This window comes from Ranitomeya variabilis, chromosome 2 (genome assembly GCF_051348905.1).
Source record: "Ranitomeya variabilis isolate aRanVar5 chromosome 2, aRanVar5.hap1, whole genome shotgun sequence".
Classification (NCBI taxonomy): Eukaryota; Metazoa; Chordata; class Amphibia; order Anura; family Dendrobatidae; genus Ranitomeya; species Ranitomeya variabilis.
In genome coordinates, this window is record NC_135233.1 from 2,401,029 (window position 1) to 2,417,279 (window position 16,251).

Genomic DNA, 16,251 nt, shown 5'->3' on the forward strand with positions numbered 1-16,251 from the left:
GATGTGCCTTTTCTGGGGTGGCTGGGGGCAGATGTTTTTAGCCACGGGGGGGCCAATAACCATGGACCCTCTCCTGGCTATTAATATCTGCCCTCAGTCACTGGCTTTACCACTCTGGTGGAGAAAATTGCGCGGGAGCCCACGCCAATTTTTTCCGCCATTTAACCCTCTATTTTAGCAGCTACAGCGCCCAAATTTTGCACATACACACTACTAACAGTAGTAGTGTGGAATATGCAAAAAAAAGGGGGAAATGAGATGGTTTACTGTATGTAACCATGTCTCATATCATGTCGGGTTTGGGAAGGAGAAATGAAAAGCCGGCAATTGAATTAGCGACTTTTCATTAACACCGCTACGTATTTCTCGCAAGTCACACTGCTGGTCCGTGTGGAATCCGTATTTTTCTCGCCCCCATAGACTTTCATTGGCAATTTTTTTTTGCGCAATACGGTGACAAACGCAGCATGCTGCGATTTTCTACGGCCGTACAAGACCGTATATTATGAATGCGTAATATACGGCTGATAGGAGCTGGGACATAGAGAATCATTGGGCCGTGTGTAATGCGTATTTTACGGACGTAGTTTATGCGCTCATATGTCCGTAAAACTCGCTAGTGTGAGGCCGGCCTTATCCACGTCTTTCTGAGACAGCCATCCAACCACTCCACATTTGTAGTGCTTCTGGTTAACCCCATAAAAAGTTGCTCTGTTCTAAGGGTACTGTCTCACATAACGATTTACCAACGATCACGACCAGCGATACGACCTGGCCGTGATCATTGGTAAGTCGTTGTGTGGTCGCTGGAGAGCTGTCACACAGTCAGCTCTCCAGCGATCAACGATGCCGAAGGCCCCGGGTAACCAGGGTAAACATCGGGTTACTGTCATGATCTCAATGGCATGAGAACATAGCATAAGCATATATAGGAACTAGCTCTTGGAAGATGGGAACTGAGCTGACCATGAACTAAACCTAACGCACAACTAGCAGTGGCCGGGTAGCATGCCTACGTTGATTCTAGATGCCCAGCACCAGCCGGAGGACTAAATAAAGCTAGCAGAGGAAAATATTAGTCCTAGCTCACCTCTAGAGAAATACCCCGAAAGGAGACAGAGGCCCCCCACATGTATTGGCGGTGAGTTGAGATGAAATAACAAACGTAGTATGAAAATAGGTTTAGCAAATTTGAGGTCCACTTACTACATAGCAGAAGACAGAAAGGACACTTTCATGGTCAGCTGAAAACCCTATCAAAAACACCATCCAGAAATTACTTTAAAACTCTGGCATTAACTCATAACACCAGAGTGGCAATTCCTGTTCACAAGAGCTTTCCAGACACAGTAACGAAACTACAGCTGTGAACTGGAACAAAAATGCAAAAACAAACATGGACAAGAGTCCAACTTATCTAGTAGTTGTCTAGGAGCAGGAACAAGCACAGAGAGGCTTCTGATAACATTGTTGACCGGCAAGCAACTAACAGAGCAGCAAGGTTATATAGCGACTCCCACATCTTGATGGGAACAGGTGAACAGAGAAGATGAAGACACCAGTTCAATTCCACCAGTAGCCACCGGGGGAGCCCAGAATCCAAATTCACAACAGTACCCCCCCCTCAAGGAGGGGGCACCGAACCCTCACCAGAACCACCAGGGCGATCAGGATGGGCCCTATGAAAGGCACGAACCAGATCGGAGGCATGAACATCAGATGCATTCACCCAAGAATTATCCTCCTGGCCGTATCCCTTCCACTTGACCAGATACTGGAGTCTCCGTCTGGAAACACGAGAGTCTAAGATTTTCTCCACAACGTACTCCAACTCACCCTCAACCAACACCGGAGCAGGAGGCTCAACGGAAGGCACAACCGGTACCTCATACCTGCGCAATAATGACCGATGAAAAACGTTATGAATAGAAAAGGATGCAGGGAGGTCCAAACGGAAGGAAACAGGGTTAAGAATCTCCAATATCTTATACGGGCCGATAAACCGAGGCTTAAACTTAGGAGAAGAGACCCTCATAGGGACAAAACGAGAAGACAACCACACCAAATCCCCAACAGAAAGCCGAGGACCAACACGACGGTGGCGGTTGGCAAAAAGCTGAGTCTTCTCCTGGGACAACCTCAAATTGTCCACCACCTGCCCCCAGATCTGATGCAATCTCTCCACCACAGCATCCACTCCAGGACAATCCGAAGATTCCACCTGACCAGAGGAAAATCGAGGATGAAACCCCGAATTACAGAAAAACGGGGACACCAAAGTGGCAGAGCTGGCCCGATTATTGAGAGCGAACTCCGCCAATGGCAAAAAAGCAATCCAATCATCCTGGTCAGCAGACACAAAACACCTCAGATATGTCTCCAGGGTCTGATTAATCCGCTCGGTCTGGCCATTCGTCTGAGGATGGAAAGCGGACGAAAAAGATAAATCTATGCCCATCCTAGCACAGAATGCCCGCCAAAATCTAGACACGAATTGGGTCCCTCTGTCAGAAACGATATTCTCAGGAATACCATGCAAACGAACAACATTTTGAAAAAACAGAGGAACCAACTCGGAAGAAGAAGGTAACTTGGGCAGAGGAACCAAATGGACCATCTTAGAAAAACGGTCACACACCACCCAGATGACAGACATCTTCTGAGAAACAGGCAGATCTGAAATAAAATCCATCGAGATGTGCGTCCAAGGCCTCTTAGGAATAGGCAAGGGCAACAATAATCCACTAGCCCGAGAACAACAAGGCTTGGCCCGAGCACAAACGTCACAAGACTGCACAAAGCCTCGCACATCTCGTGACAGGGAAGGCCACCAGAAGGACCTTGCCACCAAATCCCTGGTACCAAAAATGCCAGGATGACCTGCCAACGCAGAAGAATGAACCTCAGAGATGACTCTACTGGTCCAATCATCAGGAACAAACAGTTTATCAGGTGGGCAACGATCAGGTCTATCCGCCTGAAACTCCTGCAAGGCCCGCCGCAGGTCTGGAGAAACGGCTGACAATACCACTCCATCCTTAAGGATACCTGTGGGCTCAGAGTTACCAGGCGAGTCAGGCTCAAAACTCCTAGAAAGGGCATCCGCCTTAACATTCTTAGAACCCGGTAGGTATGACACCACAAAATTAAACCGAGAGAAAAATAATGACCAGCGCGCCTGTCTAGGATTCAGGCGCCTGGCGGTCTCAAGATAAATCAAATTTTTGTGGTCAGTCAATACCACCACCTGATGTCTGGCCCCCTCAAGCCAATGGCGCCACTCCTCAAAAGCCCACTTCATGGCCAAAAGCTCCCGATTCCCAACATCATAATTCCGCTCAGCGGGCGAAAATTTACGGGAAAAGAAGGCACAAGGCCTCATCACGGAGCAGTCAGAACTTTTCTGCGACAACACTGCCCCAGCTCCGATCTCAGAAGCGTCGACCTCAACCTGAAAAGGTAGAGCAACATCAGGCTGACGCAACACAGGGGCAGAGGAAAAACGGCGCTTAAGCTCCCGAAAGGCCTCCACAGCATCAGGGGACCAATCAGCAACATCAGCACCCTTCTTAGTCAAATCGGTCAATGGCTTAGCAATATCCGAAAAACCAGCAATAAATCGACGATAAAAGTTAGCAAAGCCCAAAAATTTCTGAAGACTCTTAAGAGAAGAGGGCTGCGTCCAATCACAAATAGCTTGAACCTTGACAGGATCCATTTCAATGGAAGAGGGGGAAAAAATATATCCCAAAAAGGAAATCCTCTGTACCCCAAAAACACACTTAGAACCCTTCACACACAAAGAATTAGACCGCAAAACCTGAAAAACCCTCCTGACTTGCTGGAGATGAGAGTCCCAGTCATCCGAAAAAATCAGAATATCATCCAGATACACAATCATAAATTTATCCAAATAATCGCGAAAAATATCATGCATAAAGGACTGGAAAACTGACGGAGCATTAGAAAGACCAAAAGGCATCACTAAATACTCAAAGTGGCCCTCGGGCGTATTAAATGCGGTTTTCCACTCATCCCCCTGCCTGATTCGCACCAAATTATACGCCCCACGAAGGTCAATCTTAGAGAACCACTTGGCCCCCTTTATGCGAGCAAACAAATCAGTCAGCAACGGCAATGGGTATTGATATTTAACAGTGATTTTATTCAAAAGCCGATAATCAATACATGGTCTCAAAGAGCCGTCTTTTTTTGACACAAAGAAAAAACCGGCTCCTAAGGGAGATGACGATGGACGAATATGTCCCTTTTCCAAGGACTCCTTTATATATTCTCGCATAGCAGCATGTTCAGGCACAGACAGATTAAATAAACGACCCTTTGGGTATTTACTACCCGGGATTAAATCTATGGCACAATCGCACTCTCGGTGCGGAGGTAACGAACCAAGCTTGGATTCTTCAAAGACGTCACGATAGTCAGACAGGAACTCAGGAATTTCAGAGGGAATGGATGATGAAATGGAAACCACAGGTACATCCCCATGAGCCCCCTTACATCCCCAGCTCAACACAGACATAGCTCTCCAGTCGAGGACTGGGTTGTGAGATTGCAGCCAAGGCAATCCTAGCACCAAATCATCATGTAGACTATACAGCACCAGAAAGCGAATAATCTGGTGATCCGGATTAATACGCATAGTTACTTGTGTCCAGTATTGTGGTTTATTATTAGCCAATGGGGTGGAGTCAATCCCCTTCAGAGGAATAGGAGTCTCCAAAGGCTCTAAATCATACCCACAGCGTTTGGCAAAGGACCAATCCATAAGACTCAAAGCGGCGCCAGAGTCGACATAGGCGTCCGTGGTAATAGATGACAAAGAGCAAATCAGGGTCACAGATAGAATAAATTTAGACGGTAAGGTGCAAATGGAAACAGATTTACCAAGCTTTTTAGTGCGCTTAGAGCATGCTGATATAACATGAGTAGAATCACCACAATAGAAACACAACCCATTTTTCCGTCTAAAATTCTGCCGCTCGCTTCGGGACAGAATTCTATCACACTGCATACTCTCTGGCGACTTCTCAGTGGACACCGCCAGATGGTGCACTGGTTTGCGCTCCCGCAAACGCCTATCGATCTGAATAGCCATTGTCATGGACTCATTCAGACCCGCAGGCACAGGGAACCCCACCATAACATCCTTAATGGCATCAGAGAGACCCTCTCTGAAAGTCGCCGCCAGGGCGCACTCATTCCACTGAGTAAGCACAGACCATTTACGGAATCTTTGGCAGTAAATTTCCGCTTCATCTTGCCCCTGAGATAGGGACATCAAAGTTTTTTCTGCCTGAAGCTCCAAATGAGGTTCGTCATAAAGCAACCCCAAGGCCAGAAAAAACGCATCCACATTGAGCAACGCAGGATCCCCTGGTGTCAATGAAAAAGCCCAGTCTTGAGGGTCGCCCCGGAGCAAGGAAATCACAATCCTGACCTGCTGTGCAGGGTCTCCGGCAGAGCGAGATTTCAGGGACAAAAATAATTTGCAATTATTTCGAAAATTCTGAAACCCGGATCTATTTCCCGAGAAAAATTCCGGCAAAGGAATTCTCGGCTCAGATACAGGTGCATGACAAACAAAATCTTGCAAATTTTGTACCCTCGTGGCGAGATTATTCAAACCTGCAGTTACACTCTGAAGATCCATTACAAACAGGTGGACACAGAGCCATTCAAGGGTTAAGAGGAGGTAAGAAGCAGCTAGACAGCAATTAAGGGCTAGGCAGCAAAACTCTGAGGGGAAAAAAAAAAAAATTTCCCTTCAACACTTCTTTTTCTCCTGCTTCAGCCCAAACAATTAACACTTTGAGGGCCGGTCAAACTGTCATGATCTCAATGGCATGAGAACATAGCATAAGCATATATAGGAACTAGCTCTTGGAAGATGGGAACTGAGCTGACCATGAACTAAACCTAACGCACAACTAGCAGTGGCCGGGTAGCATGCCTACGTTGATTCTAGATGCCCAGCACCAGCCGGAGGACTAAATAATGCTAGCAGAGGAAAATATTAGTCCTAGCTCACCTCTAGAGAAATACCCCGAAAGGAGACAGAGGCCCCCACATGTATTGGCGGTGAGTTGAGATGAAATAACAAACGTAGTATGAAAATAGGTTTAGCAAATTTGAGGTCCACTTACTACATAGCAGAAGACAGAAAGGACACTTTCATGGTCAGCTGAAAACCCTATCAAAAACACCATCCAGAAATTACTTTAAAACTCTGGCATTAACTCATAACACCAGAGTGGCAATTCCTGTTCACAAGAGCTTTCCAGACACAGTAACGAAACTACAGCTGTGAACTGGAACAAAAATGCAAAAACAAACATGGACAAGAGTCCAACTTATCTAGTAGTTGTCTAGGAGCAGGAACAAGCACAGAGAGGCTTCTGATAACATTGTTGACCGGCAAGCAACTAACAGAGCAGCAAGGTTATATAGCGACTCCCACATCTTGATGTGAACAGGTGAACAGAGAAGATGAAGACACCAGTTCAATTCCACCAGTAGCCACCGGGGGAGCCCAGAATCCAAATTCACAACAGGTTACTAAGCGCAGGGCCGCGCTTAGTAACCCGACGTTTACCGTGGTTGCCAGCGTAAAAGTAAAAAAAAACAAACCGTACATACTTACATTCCGGTGTCTGTCCCCCGGCGTTCTGCTTCTCTCCACTGTGTCTGTGCCAGCCGGAAAGCACAGCGGTGACGTCACCGCTGTGCTCGCTTTCCGGCCGGCAGGCGCTCACAGTGCAGAGAAGCAGAACGCCGGGGGACAGACACCGGAATGTAAGTATGTACGGTTTGTTTTTTTTTACTTTTACGCTGGCAACCACGGTAAACATCGGGTTACTAAGCGCGGCCCTGCGCTTAGTTACCCGATGTTTACCCTGGTTACAAGCGAACGCATCGCTGGATCGCTGTCACACACAACGATCCAGCGATGACAGCGGGAGATCCAGCGACGAAAGAAAGTTTCAAACTTTCTGCTACGACGTACGATTCTCAGCGGGGTCCCTGATCGCTGCTGCGTGTCAGACACAGCGATATCGTATGGATATCGCTGGAACGTCACGGATCGTACCGTCGTAGCGACAAAAGTGCCACTGTGAGACGGTACCCTAAGAGAATGTTCCTAAGTTGCATTTTACAGCTGCAGTCATGTTCAGTAAACAGCTGAGAAAACAGCAAAGTTATCAGAAAAAGATAAAGACCTTCTAAGATGTTATCAAGACATCATCAGTGACATTACCTAGAACTGGATGTCCCTCAAAAATTGATTGAAAGAAAAGAAGAAAATTGGTCCACAAGGCTTCCAAAAGGTCAACAACAATAAAGGAGCTGCAGGAAATTCTGGCAATTACTGGTTGTGTATTAAAGTGACAACAATCCCCCCCATATTCATCATATGTCCAGTCTGTGGGTTCGGTGGGCAAGACAGGAGCCTGTTGTGATTTTGCTTTTTGCTCCCTCTAGTGGTCATTAGTGATTTGACTCTGGAGCGTCTGTCTTTTCCTATATCCTCACCTGGGCCGTTAGTTCAGGGGCGTTGCTATATTAGCTCCCTGGACCTTCAGTTCAATGCCTGGCATCGTTGAAATCAGAGCTAATCTGTTGTGCTCTTGTCCTCTGATCCTGGTTCCTGTTTTTCAAGCTAAGTCTGCTTCTTTGCTTTTTGCTTTTGTTTTGTTTGGTATTTTTGTCCAGCTTGTTCCTATCTGTATCCTGACCTTTGCTGGAAGCTCTAGGGGTCTGGTGTTCTCCCCCCGGACCGTTAGACGGTTCGGGGGTTCTTGAATCTCCAGCGTGGATTTTTATAGGGTTTTTGTTGACCAGATAAGTTATCTTGCTATATTCTGCTATTAGTAAGCTGGCCTCTCTGTGCTGAACCTGGTTCATTTCTGTGTTTGTCATTTCCTCTTACCTCACCGTTATTATTTGTGGGGGGCTTGTATCTTGCTTTGGGGTCCCTTTCTCTGGAGGCAAGAGAGGTCTTTGTTTTCTTCTCCTAGGGGTAGTTAGATTCTCCGGCTGGCGCGAGTCATCTAGCGATCACCGTAGGCATGATCCCCGGCTACTTCTAGTGTTGGCGTTAGGAGTAGCTATTTGGTCAACCCAGTTACCACAGCCCTATGAGCTGGATTTTTGTATCTTGCAGACTTACACGTTCCTCTGAGACCCTGTCCACTGGGGTCATAACAGGAGCCCTTTCTTGCAAAGACAACTGCATTGTGCTTTGGGGCTGTTTTTTTGGCAGCTTGAACTGGGGAATTATCAACAGTCAATTTTGCAATAAATCCTTCAGGCCTCTGCTAAAAAGCTAAAGATGAAGATGAATTTCACCATAAAGCACAATAACGCCCCCCAATCACCAAAATAATGGCTTCACCAGTAGAAGATGGAAAGTCTGGAGCTGCCAAGACCCTGAACCCAATGTAAATGGTGATCAGCGTGTGCACTACTGATAGAGGTGCAAAGGTAGGTTCCCACACCTTGTAAATTAACAGAAAAAACCTTGCACTCATCTTAATGCTTGTGTGAATTTTATTGTAGTACCCAAAACGTTTCGGTCCACAATCAGGACCAAAATAATATAAACCAACAAAAGTACATACAAAATCTAAAAAATAGAATGGCGGCGATTGGAGAGCATCAGGTAACATACAGGTGAAAAGAGCAAAGAGCGTAGACATCTAAATATGTCAAGCAGAAAAAGACCACATAAAGTATTGAGGCACCCCTTGTGTATTGTGTGAAAGAAGGGATAGAAAGGGACAGGGATGTGGCCCGTACCGTACTGAAACCCGGGTATAGGAGACAATATTGTCTGATGGCACACGCTCAGTCAGCGTCTAAAGGTGATAAAAGACGGGTGTTAGCCGAGGTATAGCAGTTTGTCAAGTACCTTTAATACGCGCTGGACGAAACGAATATGCACTAGGGACAAATGGAGACCAATGTAGTACGTCACCTTAGTGTATCTAGACGCCACTAAGAGATAGGTGAATGTAGGTGGAAAAAACATGGAGCGAATTTACCTGTAAGGACACGGAGACATGTGCCGGTATCAGACGCGGTATCCCCCGCTAGGTCACTCAATAAGGTGGGGGAGTGTCCGTACGGACAACAATGTCCAATGTGTGGTGCGTGCCGGAGGGGCGGAAGTGACGTCGCCGGCTGTACGGAGTTCCGGCGCGTCATACGTGTGGCTATATGTGCACCTTCGTAGTATGCTGGAGCCGGCGGAAGTGACGTAACCAGGTGTCACCGGTCCGTGTGCGGCGTACTGCAGCTTATAGCGTTCCGCTAAGGTAAAAAAGGTACGGACGAAAAGTAGGAGGAGCCTGCGAAGGGGCGGTGCCTGAAAAGGATCCGGAGCTTAGTATAGAAGGTCCGCTGTGGGTGAAACAGTCCAGTGCTAGGTTCAGGCATGCCGTTCAAGGCGTGAGAAGGTGAGCCGAGATATGGAGGAAGAAACATGACGGCTTCAGTATAGTCGACTCTATCGACAAAAAGGAGAAAAGAATGAATATAGCCTTCTGCAAAATATGAGATACATGTAAACATACGTGATGATATAATGCAAACAATCACATTGGTAAAATGATACACCAAAACACGTCATAAAAAACATGTCATAAAAAACACATGAAGGAACCTGGAGATGACACTGTACAGTAATGTCCACTAAGAGGTACCTGTAATTATACATGTAGGGTTAAACATAACTGCAGCACTGGAATGACGATCTTAAAGAAAAATAAGAATGTAAATAAGGGACAAACGAAGATATACCAGAACACATAAATGATTGAAGGTACACTATGGGCTTCTCTACTCAGATGAACGACAAGTATGGTGATACTGGGGACCCAAGGTCCATCAACCTATACAGCTGCTTGAATGAAAAATAACCCTAGCAGCATCTAAAAGGAGCTATACAGAATTTTAAAGAATTAAAAAAAAAATAATTTTTTTTTTTTTTTAAAGAAATGACGCCAAATCGTAATCCCTATTTAGGCCCATTGGGTGGAGGGTCTCAAGATTGTGGATCCAGAAGGCCTCCCTGCGTTTCAAACGGGCCACCCTATCTCCGCCCCGTCTCATATGACCTGAAATTTTAGTTGTGAAATATTATGACCATGGGTGGTGAAATGTGACGGAACAGGTAATAAGAGGTTTTTGCAACGTACAGTAGACTTGTGCTTAGAAATCCTGTCACGTATTGGTTGCGTTGTTTCGCCGACGTACAGTAAGCCGCATGGGCATTTAATGAGATATATTACCCATGATGTAGCACAGGTGAAGAAATCTGGGATGCGGAATGCTTTACCTGAATGAGGGTGGTGGAAGGAAGGACCCTTGAGGACATTGTGAGCAATGTAGGCAGGGGAACGTCCCTGTCCGGGGATTTTGCAGGAAAAGTTGGCGTGTGGTAGATTTGTTAGAGCCCATATCTGCTTTTACTAATGAGTCTTTAAGATTCGGAGGTCGCCTGAAACATGGGAGGAAAGGATTGTGAAATTCTGGAACATTCGGATGGGCACTTGCCAGTAAGTGTCAGTGTCTGCGTATGGATCTATGTAAGACATAGGCGAAAGGGTGAAATGAATGTATGAACGGGATCCGGTTTGTGGATCTATTGGGTCGTGGTGGCGTGGACGTTGCTGCGTCACGAAGTACTGTTGCCGGGTAACCACGTTGGGAAAATTTAGTAGCCATTTCCTGTAATCGGAGAGGGCGGAGGTCTGTATCTGATACAATTCTGGAGATCCGGTGGAATTGGGATTTGGGTACAGACCTTTTGGTAGCAGGAGGGTGGAAACTGGTGTAATGTAACAAACTGTTACGGTCAGTACTTTTGGTATAGAGGTCGGTAGAGATAGAACCGTCCGGTTTGAGAATGACCAATGTGTCAAGAAAGTTAATCTTGTGAGAATCATGGGACATGGTAAATGATATTCCTGGCCAGGCTGTGTTGAGCCAGTCAAAGAAAGAAGCGAGGGCTTCCAACGTGCCCCCCCCATATGCAAAAGACATCATCTATATAACGTCTCCAAAGGAGGACGTTCGATTGAAAAACAGAGTTACAGTATATTGTGCTCTCTTCGAAATCAGCCATGTAACAATTTGCATAGGGGGGTGCTACGTTGGAGCCCATCGCGGTGCCACGGACCTGCAGGTAAAAGTCATCCTGAAACATAAAATGGTTACGGGTGAGGATGATTGTTAAAAGGTCCACACATAAATTAACTTGATCGCTATGTAGGCCAGAATGGGTGAGGAGTTTGTGTACTGAATTGATACCCTGTATGTGTGACCACATGACAATCACGAGATCACAGGTACTAACCCACTGGTAATCAATATCTCGGACAGATCTTTGGGGGTGGCGGAGTATAAGGTACTACAAAAGGGGTTGTCATTCTGCCCCTTTTACCGTTGTCATACTTTTGACCTCGAGATGGGCCTTCAACGTTTTTTTCGGTCACTCAGGCTAAAAGCTTATTTCTCCAACCTACCTGACTCTGTTTCAGTTAACCCCAAACAGACACTCCTAGTAATGTTCTTTCGTCCCGTAGTTTGGGGCTACATACGAAAAGCCATTTTAGGCCCCCACATGGCTCGCATGCCATGGAGACCTTCATTGGGTTTATCCAAAACTCGTTTCAAACACTGCGTGAGGACATAAATAGGGGTAAATTGTTCTACCCCCCAATCTCACGATTACCGAACGTCAGGCCCTTTGAGGCCTACAGGATGACAACAGTTTGGTTATTAAACCAGCTGATAAAGGGGGTGCCCTGGTGGTAATGAATAAATCAGATTACCTTGAGGAGATCACACGCCAATTGAATAACACCACTATTTATTTAAAATTACAAAGGGACCCCACGGCCTCCATCCGCCAAAGCATCTCGGATACCCTTCACAACTATACACAGTTGGGGGTTCTTGACACCAAAACGTGATTTTCTCACCAATCCCCATCCAGTGATCCCTGTTTTCTATACTATCCCCAAGATCCATAAAAATCTGGAGAAACCACCAGGGAGGCCGATAGTGGCCTCCACTGATTCCATACTTTCTCCTTTAGCGGTGTATCTCGAAAAAAATTTAACCCCATTGATACGGACATCTAAATCCTACATCTTGGACACTGGGGCTTTCCTTGATGTTTTGAAAGGTCTAGGTCATATCCTGTTGTGAACTCTGTGTTCAGGCTCCCTCTTGTGGTCACTGGTGGTATGGTGTGACTTTTGCTTTGGGCTCCCCCTGGTGGCTTTGTCTGTTATCCTGCTGGTCTCTGGGTATCAGCTGGTTCGTTATCCTCTGGGAGGTTCCTATATAGCTCTGTTTTACTTCCTCTTGTTGCCGGCTGTCGATGTAATCAGTGCTACTCAGATTCCTTCTGACTACCTTGCTCCCAGTCCATCCAGGATAAGCTAAGTTTTGTTTGCTCATTTTTTTGATCAGCAGTGTTTATCATGTTTTCTGTTCCAGCTTGCTAAAATGTAATTTCCTAGCTTGCTGGTTGCTCTAGTGGGCTGAGTTTCTCCCCACACACCGTTAGTTGGTGTGTGGGTTCTTGAAATCTCAGGATGGATATTTTGTAAGGGTTTTTTATTGATCGCATAGACCCCTGCTCTATTTTCTGCTTTCTAGTACTAGTGGGCCTCTTTTGCTGAATCTGATTTCACCCCTGTGTATGTGCCTTCTTCTTACTTCACCGTTAATATTTGTTGGGGGCTTCTATATCTTTGGGGATTATTTCTCTGGAGGCAAGCGAGGTCTATCTCTCTCTTTAGGGGTAGCTAGTTCCTCAGGCTGGCTCGAGACGTCTAGGAATTTTTTAGGCACGTTCACCGGCTACCTCTAGTTGTGTTGGATAGGTTCAGATTTGCGATCAGTCCAGTTACCATCTCCCTAGAGCTTGTCCTTAGTTTATTCACTTGCTGGTCTATTTGTGATCCCCAGCCACTAGGGATCATAACAATATGTTAACAGGATGTTAAAGATCTGTACACTTCGATCCCACACATAGAGGGTATCAATTCAGTACACAAACTCCTCATCCATTCTGGCCTACATAGCGATCAAGTTAATTTATGTGTGGACCTTTTAACCATCATCCTCACCCGTAACCATTTTATGTTTCAGGATGACTTTTACCTGCAGGTCCGTGGCACCGCGATGGGCTCCAAAGTAGCGCCCCCCTATGCAAATTGCTACATGGCTGATTTCAAAGAGAGCACAATATACTGTAACTCTGTTTTTCAATCGAACGTCCTCCTTTGGAGACGTTATATAGATGATGTCTTTTGCATATGGGGGGGGCACGTTGGAAGCCCTCGCTTCTTTCTTTGACTGGCTCAACACAGCCTGGCCAGGAATATCATTTACCATGTCCCATGATTCTCACAAGATTAACTTTCTTGACACATTGGTCATTCTCAAACCGGACGGTTCTATCTCTACCGACCTCTATACCAAAAGTACTGACCGTAACAGTTTGTTACATTACACCAGTTTCCACCCTCCTGCTACCAAAAGGTCTGTACCCAAATCCCAATTCCACCGGGTCTCCAGAATTGTATCAGATACAGACCTCCGCCCTCTCCGATTACAGGAAATGGCTACTAAATTTTCCCAACGTGGTTACCCGGCAACAGTACTTCGTGACGCAGCAACGTCCTCGCCACCACGACCCAATAGATCCACAAACCGGATCTCGTTCATACATTCATTTCACCCTTTCGCCTATGTCTTACATAGATCCATACGCAGACACTGACACTTACTGGCAAGTGCCCATCCGAATGTTCCAGAATTTCACAATCCTTTCCTCCCATGTTTCAGGCGACCTCCGAATCTTAAAGACTCATTAGTAAAAGCAGATATGGGCTCTAACAAATCTACCACACGCCAACTTTTCCTGCAAAATCCCCGGACAGGGACGTTCCCCTGCCTACATTGCTCACAATGTCACAATGTCCTCAAGGGCCCTTCCTTCCACCACCCTCATTCAGGTAAAGCATTCCGCATCCCAGATTTCTTCACCTGTGCTACATCATGGGTAATATATCTCATTAAATGCCCATGCGGCTTACTGTACGTCGGCGAAACAACGCAACCAATACGTGACAGGATTTCTAAGCACAAGTCTACTGTACGTTGCAAAAACCTCTTATTACCTGTTCCGTCACATTTCACCACCCATGGTCATAATATTTCACAACTAAAATTTCAGGTCATATGAGACGGGGCGGAGATAGGGTGGCCCGTTTGAAATGCAGGGAGGCCTTCTGGATCCACAATCTTGAGACCCTCCACCCAATGGGCCTAAATAGGGATTACGATTTGGCGTCATTTCTTTAAAAAAAATAATTTTTTAATTCTTTAAAATTCTGTATAGCTCCTTTTAGATGCTGCTAGGGTTATTTTTCATTCAAGCAGCTGTATAGGTTGATGGACCTTGGGTCCCCAGTATCACCATACTTGTCGTTCATCTGAGTAGAGAAGCCCATAGTGTACCTTCAATCATTTATGTGTTCTGGTATATCTTCGTTTGTCCCTTATTTACGTTCTTATTTTTCTTTAAGATCGTCATTCCAGTGCTGCAGTTATGTTTAACCCTACATGTATAATTACAGGTACCTCTTAGTGGACATTACTGTACAGTGTCATCTCCAGGTTCCTTCATGTGTTTTTTATGACATGTTTTTTATGACGTGTTTTGGTGTATCATTTTACCAATGTGATTGTTTGCATTATATCATCACGTATGTTTACATGTATCTCATATTTTGCAGAAGGCTATATTCATTCTTTTCTCCTTTTTGTCGATAGACTCGACTATACTGAAGCCGTCATGTTTCTTCCTCCATATCTCGGCTCACCTTCTCACGCCTTGAACGGCATGCCTGAACCTAGCACTGGACTGTTTCACCCACAGCGGACCTTCTATACTAAGCTCCGGATCCTTTTCAGGCACCGCCCCTTCGCAGGCTCCTCCTACTTTTCGTCCGTACCTTTTTTACCTTAGCGGAACGCTATAAGCTGCAGTACGCCGCACACGGACCGGTGACACCTGGTTACGTCACTTCCGCCGGCTCCAGCATACTACGAAGGTGCACATATAGCCACACGTATGACGCGCCGGAACTCCGTACAGCCGGCGACGTCACTTCCGCCCCTCCGGCACGCACCACACATTGGACATTGTTGTCCGTACGGACACTCCCCCACCTTATTGAGTGACCTAGCGGGGGATACCGCGTCTGATACCGGCACATGTCTCCGTGTCCTTACAGGTAAATTCGCTCCATGTTTTTTCCACCTACATTCACCTATCTCTTAGTGGCGTCTAGATACACTAAGGTGACGTACTACATTGGTCTCCATTTGTCCCTAGTGCATATTCGTTTCGTCCAGCGCGTATTAAAGGTACTTGACAAACTGCTATACCTCGGCTAACACCCGTCTTTTTCACCTTTAGACGCTGACTAAGCGTGTGCCATCAGACAATATTGTCTCCTATACCCGGGTTTCAGTACGGTACGGGCCACATCCCTGTCCCTTTCTATCCCTTCTTTCACACAATACACAAGGGGTGCCTCAATACTTTATGTGGTCTTTTTCTGCTTGACATATTTAGATGTCTACGCTCTTTGCTCTTTTGACCTGTATGTTACCTGATGCTCTCCAATCGCCGCCATTCTATTTGTTAGATTTTGTTTATACTTTTGTTGGTTTAGATTATTTTGGTGTATGTATTTCTCTCACTTGTAGTAACTGAGGAAGGTCCCGATTGTGGACCGAAACGTTTTGGGTACTACAATAAAATTCACACAAGCATTAAGATGAGTGCAAGGTTTTTTCTGTTAAGACCCTGAACCCAGACGTGCCACGCTGATAGACTCTGACCAAGAAACACTGAGCGCTGCCAGAAATTCTCAGGCGACTGCTCCTAAGTATTAGTGCAAGGGTGTGCAGATTTATGCAGCCACACTATTTGCTACTTTTTTAGTTTTCAGTGGAATTGTACAAATTCTGGGCGACATTAAAGGTGGAAAAAGTTCTGAAACGATTCTTCTTGGTAGGATTTTTTTCCATGACAAACCTGCCATTTTAACGCGTGTGCAGACTTCCCACATCCACTGTATGTACGCTTTTGGTGGGTGTATATATGTGATGTACGTATATGTTGTCTGTGTATAGGTACAT

General features: G+C 45.9%; 1 protein-coding gene across 2 annotated transcripts in view; it reads left to right on the forward strand.

Annotated features, from left to right (window-relative positions):
* The window catches only part of USH1C (USH1 protein network component harmonin), a 407,047-nt gene that overhangs the window by 278,866 nt on the left and 111,930 nt on the right, over positions 1-16,251 (forward strand). The gene's annotated exons all lie outside the window — the stretch shown is intronic.